This window comes from Pongo abelii, chromosome 5, assembly GCF_028885655.2.
Source record: "Pongo abelii isolate AG06213 chromosome 5, NHGRI_mPonAbe1-v2.0_pri, whole genome shotgun sequence".
Classification (NCBI taxonomy): Eukaryota; Metazoa; Chordata; class Mammalia; order Primates; family Hominidae; genus Pongo; species Pongo abelii.
The window spans coordinates 147757330-147775352 of NC_071990.2; the positions used below are offsets into that span (position 1 = coordinate 147757330).

Here is an 18023-nt window from a genome sequence, read left to right on the forward strand (position 1 = left end):
TCTTCTAAGGAGTATTTAAATAAGAAATGTTATTTCTTTTAGGAATGAAAAGAAGGTAAGCAATATTGTTGAAGTGTTACATGGAGTAATATATGCACCAGGACAGAGGGTGTCCAGACATTCAGGCCTTTCCATTGCTCTGTAACATGACTGCTTTTAGGAAGGTTGCTTGTTTTTAAAAAATTCTCATATTTATAATTTACAAAACAACAATAGTCTGTTTTGCAGAATTTATTCTTTTTATAATATCCTCAAAAAAGGCTATCTACCTGGGTTCTGGAGATATTGAAAAGATGTGGCAAACCTGTGAGCTTTGGGGCATATAGGCTACCTAATTATGAAACGTAATTACACAAAATTGTGAGGTGTGTAATTGGAGTGTGAAAAATGTATCCTGTCACCATTGTGAGCTGGACAAGAATGATAATGGCAACTTAAGACTTTCTAGCTCTTTTATTTTACCTCCTAATAATGCAATTGAACTCATACAAGTATTTCTGAGAGTCTCACATGTGTTTGTTTATGTGCTTGTCTATGAAGAGGTCAGCTACATGTGATGTCTACCTCTTTTATTCCTCTTATCTGCCCCACCTCTGCTGGATTCCACTGACATATCCGAGGGAGCTATTGTCACAATGAACACCTGAGCTTCTGAGGACACTGCTTCCTGTGCTAATAGTTACGGTCACTGATGCATGGAATCATTGAGATGACAAAGCTATACCATACTCTTTGCCAAGTGAAAGAAAGTGTCTCTCTGTTCTTCTGGGCTACTTTCCACGAGTGTCTATCAAAATGGTGTTGGCTTTTAATCTCGAATCTTAGAGAATTTTAATGAAAGCAGCCTTTAAAATTTTTTTGCTCACAATTTTCTCACCCTTCCCTGACATCCAGATATGAGTTCATAAGGAGCTGAGCTGGGGACAGAGCCAAGCAGTGAGATGATGCCATCCTTAGAAGTAGCCTTCCCTTCAAGTGACTGATTCCCTCTCTTTATCAGGGATGGATTCTATCCTAAATGCTGCTCTGTCACTCATGTCAATGGACATGTGGTGGGTTTGGTTCCCTCATTTCAGCAGACATGTCCAGAATGGCTACAGTTTAACCTCAAGCTATAACTTCTAGCTACATTAGTAATGCTGTCAAATATATCTCCCTTCCTTTCTAAGGGATTTTATCTACCAAATGTTGAAGTTTTTTGAGATCAGAAGCCATTGTTTGGTTTCTTTCATAACACATGGTATGATTCTGGCTACTGCCAGAGTCACAAGAGGGCATTGTGTAGGTGGTCATAAACTTCTTTTCATATAGTAAATCATGGTGTAGGTAGCAGCAGGAGAGATTTGGTTAAAAAAATTAGGACTTTTTAAATGAAGACCTACATGCCCTCATCTCCATGTCTGTTACTTTCTCTAACACTTCACATGCAATGTGTCTGGAACTCTTCTTGGCACTACCATCAAAACATATTCAGATGTGGAAAACTTGTCACCACTTCCTCTGCTATCATCCTGGTCCAAGCCACGATCATTTTCCCTTGGCTTATTGTGATAACCTCAAAATTGGACCTCTTGGCCATCTAGTCTTAACATAGAAGGCAAAGTGATCTTCTAAAAAATTAAGTCAAGTAATGTCACTCATCACCTTACATGCCTAATGCCTTAAAATGACCCCCTATTTCTTTCATAACAAACTCATTACAAAGGCCTTCAAAGCTCCATATTTGACCACTTGGAATGAGTTGCTTAGAATGGAATAATGAACTATACTGATAGAAAAATAGACTTTTAAAAAAAGAAGTTCTCATAGAGAATAAAAATATTATATATTGAAAAAATGTGGTGGTAATGAAAAAACAAAACAAAACAAAACATGGACTAAGAGCTCTAGCTATGCCATGAAGCAATTATTTTATCTTATTTACTTAGTAGCTTTTTGTCTTGGAGCCTATTTTTTTCTATTAAAATAAAATATTTGGCTCCACATCATCTTTAAACATTTTTCCAGTCCTAGAATTTGTAATATATTGAGACAATATAACTAATCTAAGATCAATAGGGATGTATTTATAGATTTATCTAATATTATTCATGAATTTGGGCTGATCAATTTTCTCACCACCCACTTTGTTAAAACCAGAATTCATAGAATAAGCTGGTCAGTATTAGGATAAATCTGTTGTTATGGAATATAGCCAGCAGACCCAGGGGAGAATCAAACCTTTGACTTTGAATAAATTGGCATAGTATTCTCACCAAGCAAATTAACTAATCACAATCAAGTTAATCATCGTGCAAAAGAATCATTTCTTCTTGTCTCTATGAAAGCTTTACTTAAGATGCTTCTCAGAATTATGCTCACTATAATAATAATTGTAATAATGATTGTGATGCTGATGATGCACCTGCATCTGATAATACCTGTTTAGGACTTACTATATATAAGCACTGTTCTAAGAACTTTGCACATAACTCATTTAATTGCCACAACAATGTGATAAGATAGGTACTAATATTATTCCCCTTTCAATGTATGGAGTACAGTAACTTGTCAAAAAGTGCTGCAGTGCCAGTGCTGGGATTTGAAGTTAGGGACTGCAACATCAGAATCTGTGCTATTAATTAGTAAGTTTGTGGGGTAATGGAAAAACAAAACAAAATGTGAGATAAGAGTTAGAGCTTTTCCATGATTGTTTTGTTTAAGAGATATTGGCATTAATCTTAGTTTCCTTTTAACTTGCTCTCTCTTCCAGAGATTTAATTCACTGTTTAGAGTCACCTTCTTTGGGAAAATCAGCTAAAGTATCTCCCATGAGAAAATTATTTTACATTTCTAGTTATTCTTTATTTCTTTTCATTCTTTTATTTCATGCTTAGTTTTAAATATTTCCTGTGATAATTCATTAAAGGATAACTCATTTAACCTCTTTTCCAGCTCATTTCTTTATCTTAACATGAGACTTTACAATATCATTCTCTTTGCACACCAGGCTTTATCTATAGAACTATATTTATGTAGAAGTCAACTTGGAATGAGTGCTATTTCTCTAAAATTCTAAGTTACAATTATTAAAATTCTAATAGTTAACTGATGGATCTGTTCTAATTCTTAAATTTTTTTATCTGAAGAAAGTAAAACAGAATAATTTATGTGTATGAGCACAAAAAATAGCTACCATTTATTGACGGTTTGGTAGGTACTAGGCTATTAATATATGTTGTCTCTAGTTCCAACAACAACCCTGAAAGGTTGACTTGAAAAGCAGAGAAGTTCAGTAATTACTCCAAATTCCTAAGTTTAATAAGTGGAGGAGTCAATATTCAAACTTACTACTGAACCATATTATCATATACATATATAGGTATTGAATTGTAACCTCCTCAACTGTAGGAACCAAGTTTTATACAGCTGTTTATTTTCCTTCATGCCTAGCATAGTGTTTTGGTATGATGACTTTTTAATAACTACATCAAAAAGCTTGGTAGCTAGTAGAGAGAGCATGTAGCCTCATTATGTGACCCCTGATTTCCCTTTGATAGTCTAGAATCAGTAAATTTTACCTGGTTTGGTAAGGGTTGATGCTCTTCAATCAGCCTGTATCTCCACAATTCATCTGTAAAATTGGAACAACAACCCATTTGGGTTGTCTTATTTGTCTGATCACAAAATGCCTGCTTGCCTGGTGAGTCATCACTGGGTCTCACTAGTAGGTCCCTTGGCGGTACCTTAGCTCCCCTAAAGACACACTATTCTTTCAGGGTGAGTGAGAGCCTCTGACTTTAGTCCTTTTCCTAGTGTTGGCATTATCCTGAGCCTCCACCCTGGTTTCCTCATCTTGGAAAGCCTTTACTGTAAGTTCACATTCTGCCTTGTTAGGAGTCTTTGACTAGACATATTAGGTGTACCATATTTATTTATATATTTTCTAGCCCTTTTTACTGGATTATGACTACATCTTTTTTTTTTTTTTTTTTTTTTTTTTTTACAGTTCTTGCATTTCAATTGCTTGTCCCTTACTAGTGTGTGCTCTTTTATCTATTGTTTCTCGCAACTCTGTGATCTTCTCACTCATTAGGTCAACTTTCTATCACTCCTCACTGCAGAGAAACACAACCCCCAGCCCTTTAGCTAAAACTTGATCCAAGAAAATTTTAATCTCATGCTTTTTTAGTTGAAACACAACAAACACATCAAACACACGTATAAAAAAATGGTTGAATGGAGCAATTGCTTTATTTGGAAAGAAGACTACAGTTTCATTTAAAAGCAAATGAAGTACTTGGTTTTTACTGTGTACCTTTTGGGGTCTTTTTCTTTCAGAACACACATTTGGGAAAGTGACCTCTATATCCTTGAAATATAAGATTATATACCATGGTGTTATGTTTCATATACTTTTTAAAAATAAAATATGAGTTATTTTAGCTTTCATGTTTCCACTATGGAAAAAAAATGGGGAAAAATCTAAAGTTTGCAGCATTCAGGAAAAATTGCAAAGATTTTATTTTAAAGAGAATGTGGACTTTCATTGAAGTGTGACATCTCCAAAAATGGATTATAATCAGAAGGCCAGCAAGGCAGATAAGCATTTTCTGATGCATAATGGTCATGACTTACAGATATATGACTTGGCCTTTTCTCAGCTCCCAAGGGCAGGAAATGATTACAAACCTGCAGACAGGCTATACTTTTCTTAAAACACTCCTGCTCTACAGCAGATTAATGAGAGCTTTGTGGAAAATTACACTGCTAGAAAAAGACTGAGAAATGTTGCTTGGGAAGGATAAGGAATTTTGTTTAGAATACTCTGGAGAATAAATATTATTTGTAAGATATCAACAGGTATCGTGACTATAGATCTCTGACGCAGAATTGCTCAGGATTTCCATAATAACTGAGGTGGCTGATTTACCTCAAAATTGGTAATTATAAACCCTTCCTATATTCTAACACCTATAGTCTCATGTTTCAGATACCGGACATCTGAAACATGAAAGATTCCACTTTCATGGTCTTTACCTGCCTTTAGGGTATTAAAACATTGAGGAAAAGGATTTCTGGTACTGTCTGCGTCTGTATGGCACTACCCAATTTGAATAGATGGAAAAGGATGTCATTATCATTCAGCTCATTTTGTCTTTGATGCTGATCAGAGACAATATGAAATTTATCTTAATATGTTCTTGTAGCACTTGTGGCAGTTCCTACCTGGGTTTGAATCAGAATCAGCAGACACACTTAAAAATAGATTCCCTGATCTCACCTTAGACCATCAATACAATTTCTTGGTCAGGACTTCGGATCTTATTTCTTTTTTTATTTTCCCCCTCTGATGAATTAGCTTTCAGAATCACTGCCTTATGATGCCTGGATCAGGGATTTGCACTCATGTGGCATTCACTATGAATGAACTACTTATAGGGCATATTTGAAAGGGAAGACAAAGTGAAAGTTTAACTCTATTGTCCATTATTCTACCATTTCAGCTCTGTTTTTTTCTTTCTTGAAATCTACTTACCTTCAAGGTTTTTGTCTTAAACTACAGATACATTTGAGATTAGTAAATAGTAGTAGGAGTAGTAAAAAACAATTTGCAGTTCTCTTTATTTCCTGTGTTGGTGTCTTCTCCTGCTGCCCAAATTGGCCTACTGACCTGCCCTCCTAAAACATAGTCATGTTCCAGTTTTCTGACTAATCAAATTGCAAAGCAGGAGCATTTAAACATAACTCAAGGTTATGAGTCTAGAGTTGCCTGGGGCCTACCAATGAACTGTCTCTTGCTAATTACCAGAATGGGGTCTGATGACTGCATTGTTCCTTAAGTTAGACTCTCTCCATAACCACTTATCTGTCTACATCACAAAACTGGGGAGGTTTAAAAAACTTTAGCTTTTGGGCTCTACCTTCTTCAGATTCCAGTTTAATATGCTGGGGAAGGGACTTAGTAATTTGTATGTGCTCTTCAAATTAGCTTTATTAAATTCACCAATTTTATGTGTTTATTTGATGCATTTTGATAACTCTATACAGTGACATAAGCACCAAAGCAATCGTGATGTGGAACACTTGCACAGTGTTTCTTAGTACCGCTTTGCAGTCTCTCCGCCGCAACGCCTGGAAACAGGCAACCATGGCATTACACTTTGGCTTTTTCTAGAATTTCACATAGAAGGAATCATACAGAATATAGTCTCTTGTGTCTGATTTCTTTCAATTGACAAAATACTTTTGAGATTCCTTCATGCTGTTGGGCATATTACTAATTTCCTCTTTATTGTTGAGTAGTATTCCATGGCATAGATACATCTCAACTTGCTTATCCATTTACCTATTGATAGACATTTGGATTGTTTTTAATTTGTAACTATTTGGAATAGTCCTGCTGTGAACATTCTTGTACAAGTCTTTGTGTGGACACGTATTTTCAGTTCTCTTTAGGAACTATCTAGAGGTGAGATTATGGGTCATAAGTGTATGTTTAACCTTGTCAATTACCATATAAGAAATGGACTATTTTCCAAAGTGGCTGTATAATTTTGCAGTTCCACCAGCAATGTATGAGAGTTCTAATTCCTCCACATCCTCACCAAAATAGTATTGTCAGTCTTTTTACTTTTAGCTATTCCAGTGGGTGTATCGTGGCATCTCTTTGTGGTTTTAATTTGCATTTCCTAATGACTAATAATGTTGAGCATTTTAATGTACTTATCTGACATTTTAATATATTTTTTGGTGAAATATCCTACACATCTATGTCCATTTGGATTTTCAGGTTGTTTATCTTCTCATTATGGAGTCGTAAAAGTTATTTATAACTTCTGGACACAAGTGACTTATGGTATATGTGTATAATACATATTTTCTCTCAATATGTATCTGAAATTTTTATTCTGCTGAGTGTCTTTGGAAGATAAAACATTTTGAATTTTAACAGTGCAGTTATCAATTTCTTCTTTTATGGTTTATACTCTTTGTGTTCTATCAAAAATATTTTACCTCCTCCAAGGTCACAAACATTTTCTAAAAGTTTTATATTTTTTGCCCTCATATTAGATATATGACTCATTTGGGCCTAATTTTTGTATATGTTGTGACATAAGAGTGAATGTTCTTTTTATGTAAGAATATCCCAGTCGTTTGAGAACATTTTACTAAAAGAAATATTATTTCTTCACTAAATTAACTTGTCATTTTGTTAAAAATAATGTAATATATGTGTATGTATATTCTTATTTTAGATTAATTGAATTTTTAGCATTCCATTTTATCTCTATTTTTGGCTTACTAGCTATGACAATTATTTTATGAATAGTTGATCTAGGGTTTAAAATATACTTTTTTACGTTGTTATTGCCCGTGTCCCAAGAACATTATACTGCATCACATATGATATAAGAAGTTTATGGTAGTAAATTTCTATTTCTCCCTGACTTTTGATTCTATTGTTATCATATATTTTATTTCTATATCTATTCTTAAACTCAAAATACGTTGTTATTTTTGCTTAAATAGTGAATAATCTTTCAAGAAATAAAAAATGAGAAAAATTAGCTTCTATATTTACCAGTATAAAAACTATTTATGACCTTCTTCATTCCTTTGTATTAGTCCATATTTTCATCTGGATTTTTTTTTCTGCCTAAAGAATTTCGTTTAACATCACTTGTGGGGCTTATCTACTGAGACAAATTTTCTTATACTTTTTGTTTTGCCTGCAAATGTTTTAATTTTGTCTTAATGAAAAAAAATCCCTAGTATAGAATTCTAGGTTGATAGTTGACTTTTACTGTCAATACTCCAGAGATATTACTTAATTATACTTTGACTTGCATAGTTTCTGATGAGAAATCTGCTGTACTTCTTTTTACCTTTGTTTCTCTAATATGTATTATAACTGAATGCTCTTAAGCATGTTTCCTTGTCACTAGAATTGAGTCATTTTATTATGATAAGCCTTGATGTAGTTTTTAAATATTTATGGGACTTGGGGCTTATTGAACGTTTTAGATTAAGTGTGATCAAATTTGGAAAAATGGCCATTATTTCTTCAAATATTATTTCTGCCTTTGCTGTTATATTCTTTCTAGCTGAGATTCCATTTATATGTATTTGACTTCTTGACATTTTTACATAGAAAATTTATCTATTTATTTATTTTCCACTTTTTTCTTTTTCATTTTCAACAGTTTCTATTGCTATAACTTTGAGTACGCTGATCTTTTGTTTTGCAACATCTAATCTGCTGTTAATCTCATCACGTAACTTTAAAATTTCAAATATTGTATTTTTCATCTCTAGAATTTATACCTGAGTATTTTGTTTACTTTCTGTTTCTTTTCTTAACGTGGTCATTCTTCTGGGATATATAAAAACATATTTAGAGTAGTTGTTTTAATGTCCTTCTCTGTCTTGCCAGGCAGGCTTTCCACTGCAGTTTATGGGGTACGTGCTGTTCTCAGTGTTGTGTACGTTCCAGGATTTGTTTGTTCTATGTTTTCCAGTGAGTGTTTCTCCCGCCTTAGATATTTTCTTCTCAGATAAGTGTACATCAGAACTTAGCTAAAGACTGGAGGGAATCCCTCCAAAGATTTGTTTTTCAACCCACTTTTCTCCTTTTCAGTACTCTGTCCCAGTAAGTCTACCTGCTTCAACCTTCCCAAACTCTGATCCCTGTTTTCTTATTTTTTGCTGAATTTCCCCCTCCCTGTTCTGCAGCCTAGAGACTACCACCAGACAGTAACATGGGCAATTTGGTTCATCTCTTTGATTTTAATTTTCTGGAGAATTATAGTCCTATATTGACATTTATACAATGTCTGATAACAGTTGGTTCATATATTTTATTTCGTGTTCTAGTTGTTGAAGGCAGGAGGCCACCATTTCACATTCCCACTAGCAATGTATGAAGCTTCCACATACTAACCAAGGCTTATTATCATTGTTGTCCTTTTTATATAGCCATCTTAGTGAGCATAAAATGATATCTCATGTGGTTTTGATTTGTCTTTCTCTAATGTTTGTTTATCTGAGAGTATCTTTATTTCACCTTTAATTTTGAAAAATATTTTTGCTGGATACGAGATTCTTGGCTAACAACTTTTTTTTCCCTCCAGCATGTTGAATATGTCATTCAACTGTCTTTTGGCCTCTCTTGTTTTTCATAAGGGATTACTTCTGTATATTATTGTGGTTTTCTTTTTATATGATCAGTGGTTTTTCACTTGCTGTTTTCAAGATTTTTCTCTTTATTCCCATGTAACAATTTTTACTATGCTGAGCCTTAATCTTCTTGTGTTTATCTTACTTAGAGTTCATTCTTGCATATGTAGGTAAAAGATTTTTCAGCAAATTTGGAAAGTTTTCAACCATTACTGCTTTAAATATTTTTTCTTCTCCTTTATCTTTCTCCACTTTTTCTGGTACTCTTTTTATATGTATGTTGGTACACTCACTTAAAGGTATCTCACATTTCTCTGAGGCTTTGTTCATTTTTGTTTTTATTGTTGTTCTATTTTCTGTCTGTTCTTTGGGTTTTGTAATCGTTATTGATTCACTTAGTATTTCTTCTGCCAGTTCAAACCTACAGTTGAGCCCTTATAGTAAACTGTTCATTTTGTTTATCTTTTCAACTCCAGAATTAATTTTGGTTCTTGTTTTTTAATAACTTCTGCCTTTTAATTGATAGTCTCTATTTAATTAGACACTGTCATTATATCCTTTTTTTACTTCTTTAAGCATAGTTTCCTTAGTTCTTTGAATATATTTATAATAAATACTTTTAAGACTTTGTTATAGCTGACATCTGGTCCATCTCACAGGCAGTTTTTTGTTGCCTGCTTTTTTTTTGCATGTATGTGAGTCACACTTTTTTTTTTTAATATCTCATTTTTTTGGTTAAAAACTGGAAATTTTGTTAATATGTTGTAACAATTCCAGATACTAATTCTATTCCTCTTCTCTGGGGCTTGATTTTGTTATTGTTTATATTTTTTATCTTGGGTAGATTATTTTATTGAAGTCTATTTTTTGCAGTGTGAAATCACTTGAATAATCTTTTTTGAATTTGTGCTATGTACTAGGGGCATTTTATATATGAGAAAACCATGGCTCACTGAGGTTTGATGACTTATCCAGAGCCACTTACCTAGTCACTACAGCAAAGATATTCAAATAAAAATTTGTCTAGCTTAAGAGTACTCTCCCGTGTAAGTAGGGTACCATGATGAAGCTTGCAGAGGAAGTGTGTATTTATTTTCTATTTTCTACTATAACAAATTACCACAAGGTTAATGACTTAAAAATACGAAATTTTAATATTGAGTTCTGGGCCCTCACGTGCCAAAAGCCACCTGGCGTGGCAACTGCACACCACTCTACATCCTACAGAGTGGATCCTCTGCATGGTGCCTTTGGGAGGTGAGCTCACTGAAATGGCCATGTCCAGTCAAGGACACTTTGAGGCAAATTTTGAGTCTCTGGATCTTGCAGAATTTGCTTAAAATCAGCCATGGAGGAATAAGATGTTGGGACAGGAATCTGAATCTCTGGCTAAAAAGTATCCTGTGGCAACCCAGCTCTTAATTGGAAGCTTCAACTGGATGATGCATGGGGTTCATATTCCAAAAGGTTGAAAATTGGCTGCAACAGCTGTGGGGGGTGAATTTTTTCTCCTTCAGCTTGCAAGTCATACTGAGTACATCAAAGATGACTGGCAACAACTGGAGGAGGACATGAAGAAAGCAAAAGAACAGCTGAAGATCCATAAAAGCAATCAGATACCTACTGAGGTCAAGAGCAAAGCTGAGGAGGTGGTGTCATTTGTGAAGAAGAATGTTCTAATGACTGGGGGAATTTTCAGAGGTTTTCTGCTTGGCATGGCATCATAAGGAGGATGACCTCATTTCTATTGTTCTTGTTTTTTTTCCAGCCACCAGCCTCTATACTCCATCATAGGGCATAGAGCCCTGCCTCTTCTTTTCCCATGACTTCCTCCCTGCTGTGGCAAATTCAAATGGCTTTGAGAAGCATCTGTTGGTATAAGTTAATATGGTCCTACCATGAGCTTGATGGTGGCAGAAGAGACAATAGATATTACTTCTCCTTCCAGTCACTATTAAAGATATGCTTTACTCAGAAAAAAAAAAAAAAAAAGCTCTGGATGCCAGAAGTTTGAAATGAGTGCTACTGGGCTAAAATTAAGATATTGGCATGCCTTTTCTACATTCCTTGGATTGTAGAAATCTGCCTACATTCCTTGGATCACAGCCTTCTTCCTCTATTTTCAAGCCAGTAGCATTGGGCTAAGTCTTCTTCACACTGCCATCTCCCTTGTTCTGTCTTCTGTTTCCCTTTGCTACTGTTAATAAGCATTGTATTTACATTGGGCACACCTGTATAACTCAGGACATTCTCCCTAATTTCAGACCAGGTGAATAGAAGCCTTTATTTTTATCTACCACCTTAATTTCTCTTTGCCGAATGTATTCACTGGTTCCAGAGATTTGAGCATGGACATCTTTGACTGGCTATTATTTTGAGCGGAAGGTCAAAGAGAGGACAGGTGTCAGTAGTCTGTGGAAAAAGCAGTATCTAGGAAATATTTGGTAGAGGAGTGAGGAAGCCTTAAGAGATTGGTAGATTGAGGGAAGAACTTGATAGAAAGTAAGAATCTTAAAGCTATATGAAGTGAGGGATAGCCAAGAAAGGTCTTAGCTCAGTGATATTCAATGTGGGGTTGGGATGAGGGCACTATATTTCCACAAGGCAACATATGAGTCTTAGAGGGTAGGTTAGTGGTCTGAAATTAAAACAGTGTTTTTTATAGTCCTAGAATTTATTTTTGTCATATTTAATGTTATTTGAATTTAAAAAATTGAAAAATGTATAACACTTTATACTTTTCACAGAAAGAGATAGATTTTGGAAGAGTAGAGAAACACTAACTGATAAGTTGATCAGGGAGATAGGATCATAAATAAATATGTAAGGCTGGATTTTGAAAAGTGAGGCAACATTTCTTCCTCTGACCCAGGAGAGTGAGCGAATGAATGGCTGGGTAAAAGTTTGGATGGACTTTGGTAATAAATGGATTCAGAAGCAGGTGTACTGCAGTATGCAAGTTCTTTGACTAGAAAACTCTTGATTTCGGCCTGATGCAGTGACTCACGCCTGTAATTCCAGCACTTTGGGAGGCCAAGTGGGTGGATCACCTGAGGTCAGGAGTTCAGGACCAGCCTGACCAACATGGAGAAACCCCGTCTCTACTAAAAATAAAAAAATTAGCTGGGCATGGTGGCGCCTGCCTGTAATCCCAGCTACTCAGGAGGCTGAGGCAGGAGAATCGCTTGAACCCGGGAGGCAGAGGTTGCAGTGAGCTGAAACTGCACCATTCCACTCAGCTTGGGCAACAAGAGTGAAACTCTGTCTCGAAAAAAAAGAAAAGAAAAGAAAAAGAAAAAGAAAGAAAGAAAAGAAAAAAAGAAACTCTTGACTCTTCCAATCCTATCATATCCCATCTCTTTTTGTGAATAAACTAATTTTGATGAATAGTAAAATAATTAAGAGCCACTGCCTTAATCATTCTAGACAGTAAAAATAAACAACTTCTCTCACTGATGGATGATTCCAGAGTTTTATCTAAATTCTGTGGAGTGGTTGAAAATTGCAGAATAATTTTTTTTCCTGAGGTTCTTTTTTTTTTTTTTTTTTTTTTGAGTCAGAGTCTCGCCCTGTTGCCCAGGCTGGAGTGCAATGGTGCGATCTTGGCTGACTGCAATCTCCACCTCCTGGGTTCAAGTGATTCTCCTGCCTCAGCCTCCCGAGTAGCTGCGATTACAGGCACCCACCACCACACCCGGCTAATTTTTTGTATCTTTAGTAGAGATGGGGTTGGCCAGACTGGTCTCAAACTCCTGACCTTGTGATCTGCCTGCCTTCGCTTCCCAAAGTGCTGGGATTACAGGTGTGAGCCACCGCACCTGGCTCTTCCTTGAGGTTCTTACTCAGAGTTGTAGTTTCAGTTATGTTTATGTCAGGTGTGTTCACATATTTGGAAGAATATGAATCCTTACTTGTTATCTGACATCTTATTTCTTAGAGATAAGGTATATTCCCTAGAAAGGTATATTCCCTAGAAATTGCCATAGGCATTTTTTTTTCCAAAAGGTAGACACAGCTTCAGGGATGTGTGGAGACACTACACAATAACTACTGGATATGACTTTATGGGCTTCTGGATTTAGCATTCCTTTCTAATAGAGAAATATGAATATTTTTTTTTTCTCCTTGCTCATCAAATATAGCACATTATATAGTTTTTAAATTTTACTCTAGTCCATGCCTGTGGGGATTTCAAACCTAGATAAGTGCAAAGGAGCTGGAATAGCACAAATTATGTCAGTAAAGAGGTATACTGTGTGTAGTTTGCTGGTATGTTTTGCCAAAGTAGAATATTGAAAATTATTATATCAATGTACTGAGTTTGGTCACTACATACTATTGGAAAATTTTATGTTGTTATACAATCACTTAATTAAGCTTATAATTTCCGAAAGATAAACAAGAGCTTGTTAACTATGTTTTGGGTTATTAGATTAGGAATGTTTACACTTGTATCCCCAGGGCTTTGTGCCTTGAATTTTCTTTAAAGAGAGGAAAGTCTTGGCTGAGGCTGACTTTCTGTAGAGAAAGACTTGTGAAATGCAAATGGTTTTCATCCAACCAAAATCTCATTATCTCAAGGCTCAATTTGGGAAAAACTTGCTTTCAAACTCATTCACTTTGCCGTTGCCATGGCTCAGATTCTTGCTGGCTATTTGTTGGAGCTAACAGTTTCTTGCCATGTGGACCTCTGTGTGGGGCCAGCCCCGGTGAGGTCTGGCTTCCCTGAGGTGGGGGACGGATAGAGAGAGAGAGATCAAGAGAGAGAGAAGGGAGAACATCACAGTCTTTTGGTAACTAGTTGTGGAAGTGATATCCTGTTACTTTTGCCATATTCTATTCATTAGAAGTAAGTCACTAGGTCCAGCAATTCAAGGGGAGGAGATTGCACAAGGGAATGAACACAAGGAGGCAGGATCATCTTAGAGGCTGCCTATTATGGTGGTAGAAACAGACCCATAGTATTTGCATTTGGAAATCACTTTTTCTGATTAAATGTACTTGGCTGTTAGTCATTTTATAGTCTTGCTTTTAAAGCTATTTATGCTAATGAGTTTAAAGCAGAAATCAGAATGAAAATTTTTCAATGATACCATTGGAGGACATACCTCCCCTGTGCTAGTGTTATCACTTGAGTTTTCGAGACTTGTAATAGATACTTGTTACAACCTCTACTTTCCTTAAATGTCATCTATTTTAAAAGCTTCAGGTAAAGCCTCTCACCAGTTGTCTGGACATGTCTATAGATGGTGTTTCTTTGTTACGTTTATTATATTTTCCATGTGACTTTGAGGAGCAGTATATGAAAAACAGGAGTATTTTGCTTTACAGAAGTTAGTTTTTCCCTCAAAATGGTAAGAAGTAAAAATAAAACAATACAATACACATAAATACAAATGCGGAATCCATCCCATAAATCCAAAATATCCTCCTCTGGGTCATTGAAAGTTTTTCTTTTTAAAGTCACAAACTGGAGTTTTCAAGTCTTCATGCACAATTCATATGGTAAGGAAAAAGAAAGATGTATATGCTATACCTTACTAGCCAGATGAGAAAGGCCCACCATCTTCCCTATAGATGATAGGGTATGGGTTACATTAGGTTATAAAAATATATTGGTTGTATTTCACAGAGCTTACAATAATACTTGGGTTGTCTAAACCTGTATGTTATAATAGGCATTGTGGTTTTGGGGAAACCTCTAACCCTCTTTCCTCACTTTAAAAGAGAGACAAAAATTCACTAAATGTAGTAACTATCTCCTAAGTTATTCTGAAGATTAAATAATAAAATATAATCATGATAAGGGCACGGTTTTGTTTAGCTAGCTTTTGAAACTCTAGCGCCCTTTCAACAGTGCTTTAGGCTTCATAGGTATTCAATTAATTCTTAATATCAAATAATGTGTCCAGTTCAGTACCTGATACACAATGAATTCTCATTAAATGTTGACAATTGTGATTATTCAACAATAAAATAGATTTCTCTAGGTGTCAGCAAGGATCCTTTAACTAGCAATAGTCAAGCAGAAGTTTTGAAACACCTCTTAGGAACTGGAAGGGATTAATAAATTAGGAAATTTATTGATGTGCTTGACTTTAAGCCATGATGTGTTATAATTGCTGTTTTAGAATTGTTGGGTTAATATCTTACCTCTTTTTGAGGATTAAAGTGAATAGCTATAATTTGAATGTCTCCCCATGAGCTTCTCTGGTCAATTGAGGTAAGGAAATCAGTAATAAAGACTCAGAGATCTTAATATACTAAAATTTTGGTTTAGTTCACTTGGCTCTGTCTCCTGTAGAATCAACAGCTCAAAATATTTGAAAGGAAAAAAGAAGTCTGTAAGTTTTCCTTCAAGATATATTAAATATTGTGTATTTTCTAAGCAACAATGAAGTTGTACTATTCTATACCAAAATAATTAGTTGATTCAATAAGTTCTTAGAAGAGGATTAAATCTTTTAACGAGGTTACTTCTCTAAATAAGCAATAAATTACATCAGATAATTACTCATAGAATAATTTTTAACTAGCCTCCATAATAGAAATACCTGCATTCTAACTACGGATTCCCCATTCATTACTAAGAGAACTTGAGTAAGTTACTTAACCTTTCTGTAAAGTGATACCAATATTAACATCTATCATATTAGGGCTATTGCGACCTTTATGAAGAAAATGGAATTTAAATGTTTAACAGAATTCCCCTGCATTTAACAGAATTCCCCTAATATATATTAGTTATACATTTTAGCCTTGTATTACTAAATGGACTCAGCCTGAGCTTTCTTTTCTTCTTTAAGCCTTAAGTATTTGGCTTCAAGTTTGTATCTCGTTTTCCTAACAGAGGACCAGGAAAGGAAGCAGCAAAGTAAAGTAAGTGAGCCCTCTATGTCTGACCTTTTGTCCATTGTTTCAATATATGATTTCCTAATCTCAACCCAGGGGAATAACAAGAACTGACGTGTATTCCCAGAGTGACTTCCTCTGACAACTCACAGCAGGCTAGAATAGAATAGAATAGCCTGAGTTAAAAATTTTAGATTATTTTCATTCTCTTTCTGCTAGATATGTTCTGAAAATAGTTTGTACAAGTTAAGTTTCACTTCTTTCCTCTAGGATATTATTAAAAGTGTGTTTCTTTTAATTTGGCTCTTTGATTTTTTATATAGCTTAATATATGTATTTTTTATACTCAATTTTCTTAAATTCCTGGCATTCAATTTCAGAGCTTTTATATCACACTAAAATCTGATATTCACATATTTGCAACTTTTTGAAGCTGGATAACTTATGAGTACTGTTTTGAAAAAAAAAATGAATTGCATTCCTTTCTCAGTTATCATTATTTAAATGGCATCTCTGCCTTCACTGAATAATTTTCTTTTGCTGTTGCTCTCAATAAATGCATTTTTGCAATTTGAGTTTGACCATTTCTTGTCTCTGCCTTAAAAAATGCATTTTAAAATTGTAGACAAAAAAAATGCCTGTGAAAGATCACAATCTCGTAGTCATATAAGCACTTGCTCATCATAGGTCTGCAGAGATTTTTTTTAATAACAGGCCTACAGAACTCTTTATTCTGTGTATTAGTTTGATAAATTTTACTTTTTAGATGAATTTTACTATTCTTAGATTTACAGAAAAACTGCTAAGATAGGTCAAGAAAGTTCCCCTATACTCAGCACTCAATTTCCCTTAGTAAGCTTTAGTAACATATTTTATTAGTAGAGTACATTTGTTACAATTAATTTGTTACAATTTTGTTATAATTAATGAATCAATATTGATACTGCATTATAACAAAAGTCGATGTTTTCTGCAGATCATAGTTTTTACTTACTGTCCATTTTCTGTTTCAGAATACCACATTCTCTTTAGTTGTCATGTCTCCTTAGACTCCTTTTGGGTATGACAGTTTCTTAGACTTTCCTTGCTTTGATGACCTCAATAGTTTTGAGGAGTACTGGTCTGGTAGTTTGTAGAATGTCTGTCATCTAGCACTTGTCTAATGTTTTCTCTCATTAGTAGACTGATGTTATGGATTTGGGGGATGAAGACCACAGAGGTAAAGTGCCATTTTCATCATATTATATAGGCTGAGTATCCCTTAGCTGAAATGCTTTGGGATTTTGGATGTCTTTTTGATTTGGGAATATTTTTTCTAAACACAATGAAATATCTTGGGGATGGGACCCAAGTCTAAACATGGAAATTAATTTATATTTCATATATACCTTATACACATAGCATGAAGGTAATTTCATACAATATTTTAAATAATTTTGTGCATGAAACAAAGTTTGTGTACATTGAACTATCAGAAAGCAAAGGTGTCACTATCTCATGTCTTCTGTGCTCAATAAGTTTTAGGTTTGGGGACATTTTGGATTTTGGATTAGGGATGCTCAACTTCTATCAATATGACTTATCCCTGCTGATGTTGATGTTGAGCATCTAATTTTTATGTATTTTTAAAAATTTCTCATTTAGAAGCCATTCTTATTTGGATACCAAATGTTTATGCTTATATATTCATGTTTGGAACTATCTGCCCTAGACCAACTTGTGTACTGTTCATTATGTACATCACCCACTGGCTGGCACTGCTAAGGTGAAGCTGGGTTAGGAACATCCCTGTGATTTAATTCAAAAATGTTAATCTACCCACAACAAGGCCTCTAATCTGGGCTGGTGGTATAAGAATGGGAATTGATTTCAATGTCTTGGAAGAGAGTCCTGTGAGAAATAGACAGCGGTCAGAACCCAGACATATGGACTTTTCGTCCTGGAAGTAATCCATTTTCAGATAGGAAATACAGAGTACCAGACTATAAACCACTGGAGAATCTCAAATATAC

At 34.9% G+C, this 18023-nt stretch overlaps 1 protein-coding gene and 1 pseudogene across 3 annotated transcripts in view; both read left to right on the forward strand.

The window, feature by feature from the left end:
* GRM1 (glutamate metabotropic receptor 1) overlaps positions 1 to 18023 on the forward strand; it is a 420592-nt gene that overhangs the window by 139959 nt on the left and 262610 nt on the right. The window lies entirely within an intron of this gene.
* LOC103891018 (FUN14 domain-containing protein 2-like) lies at positions 10416 to 11125 on the forward strand (annotated as a pseudogene).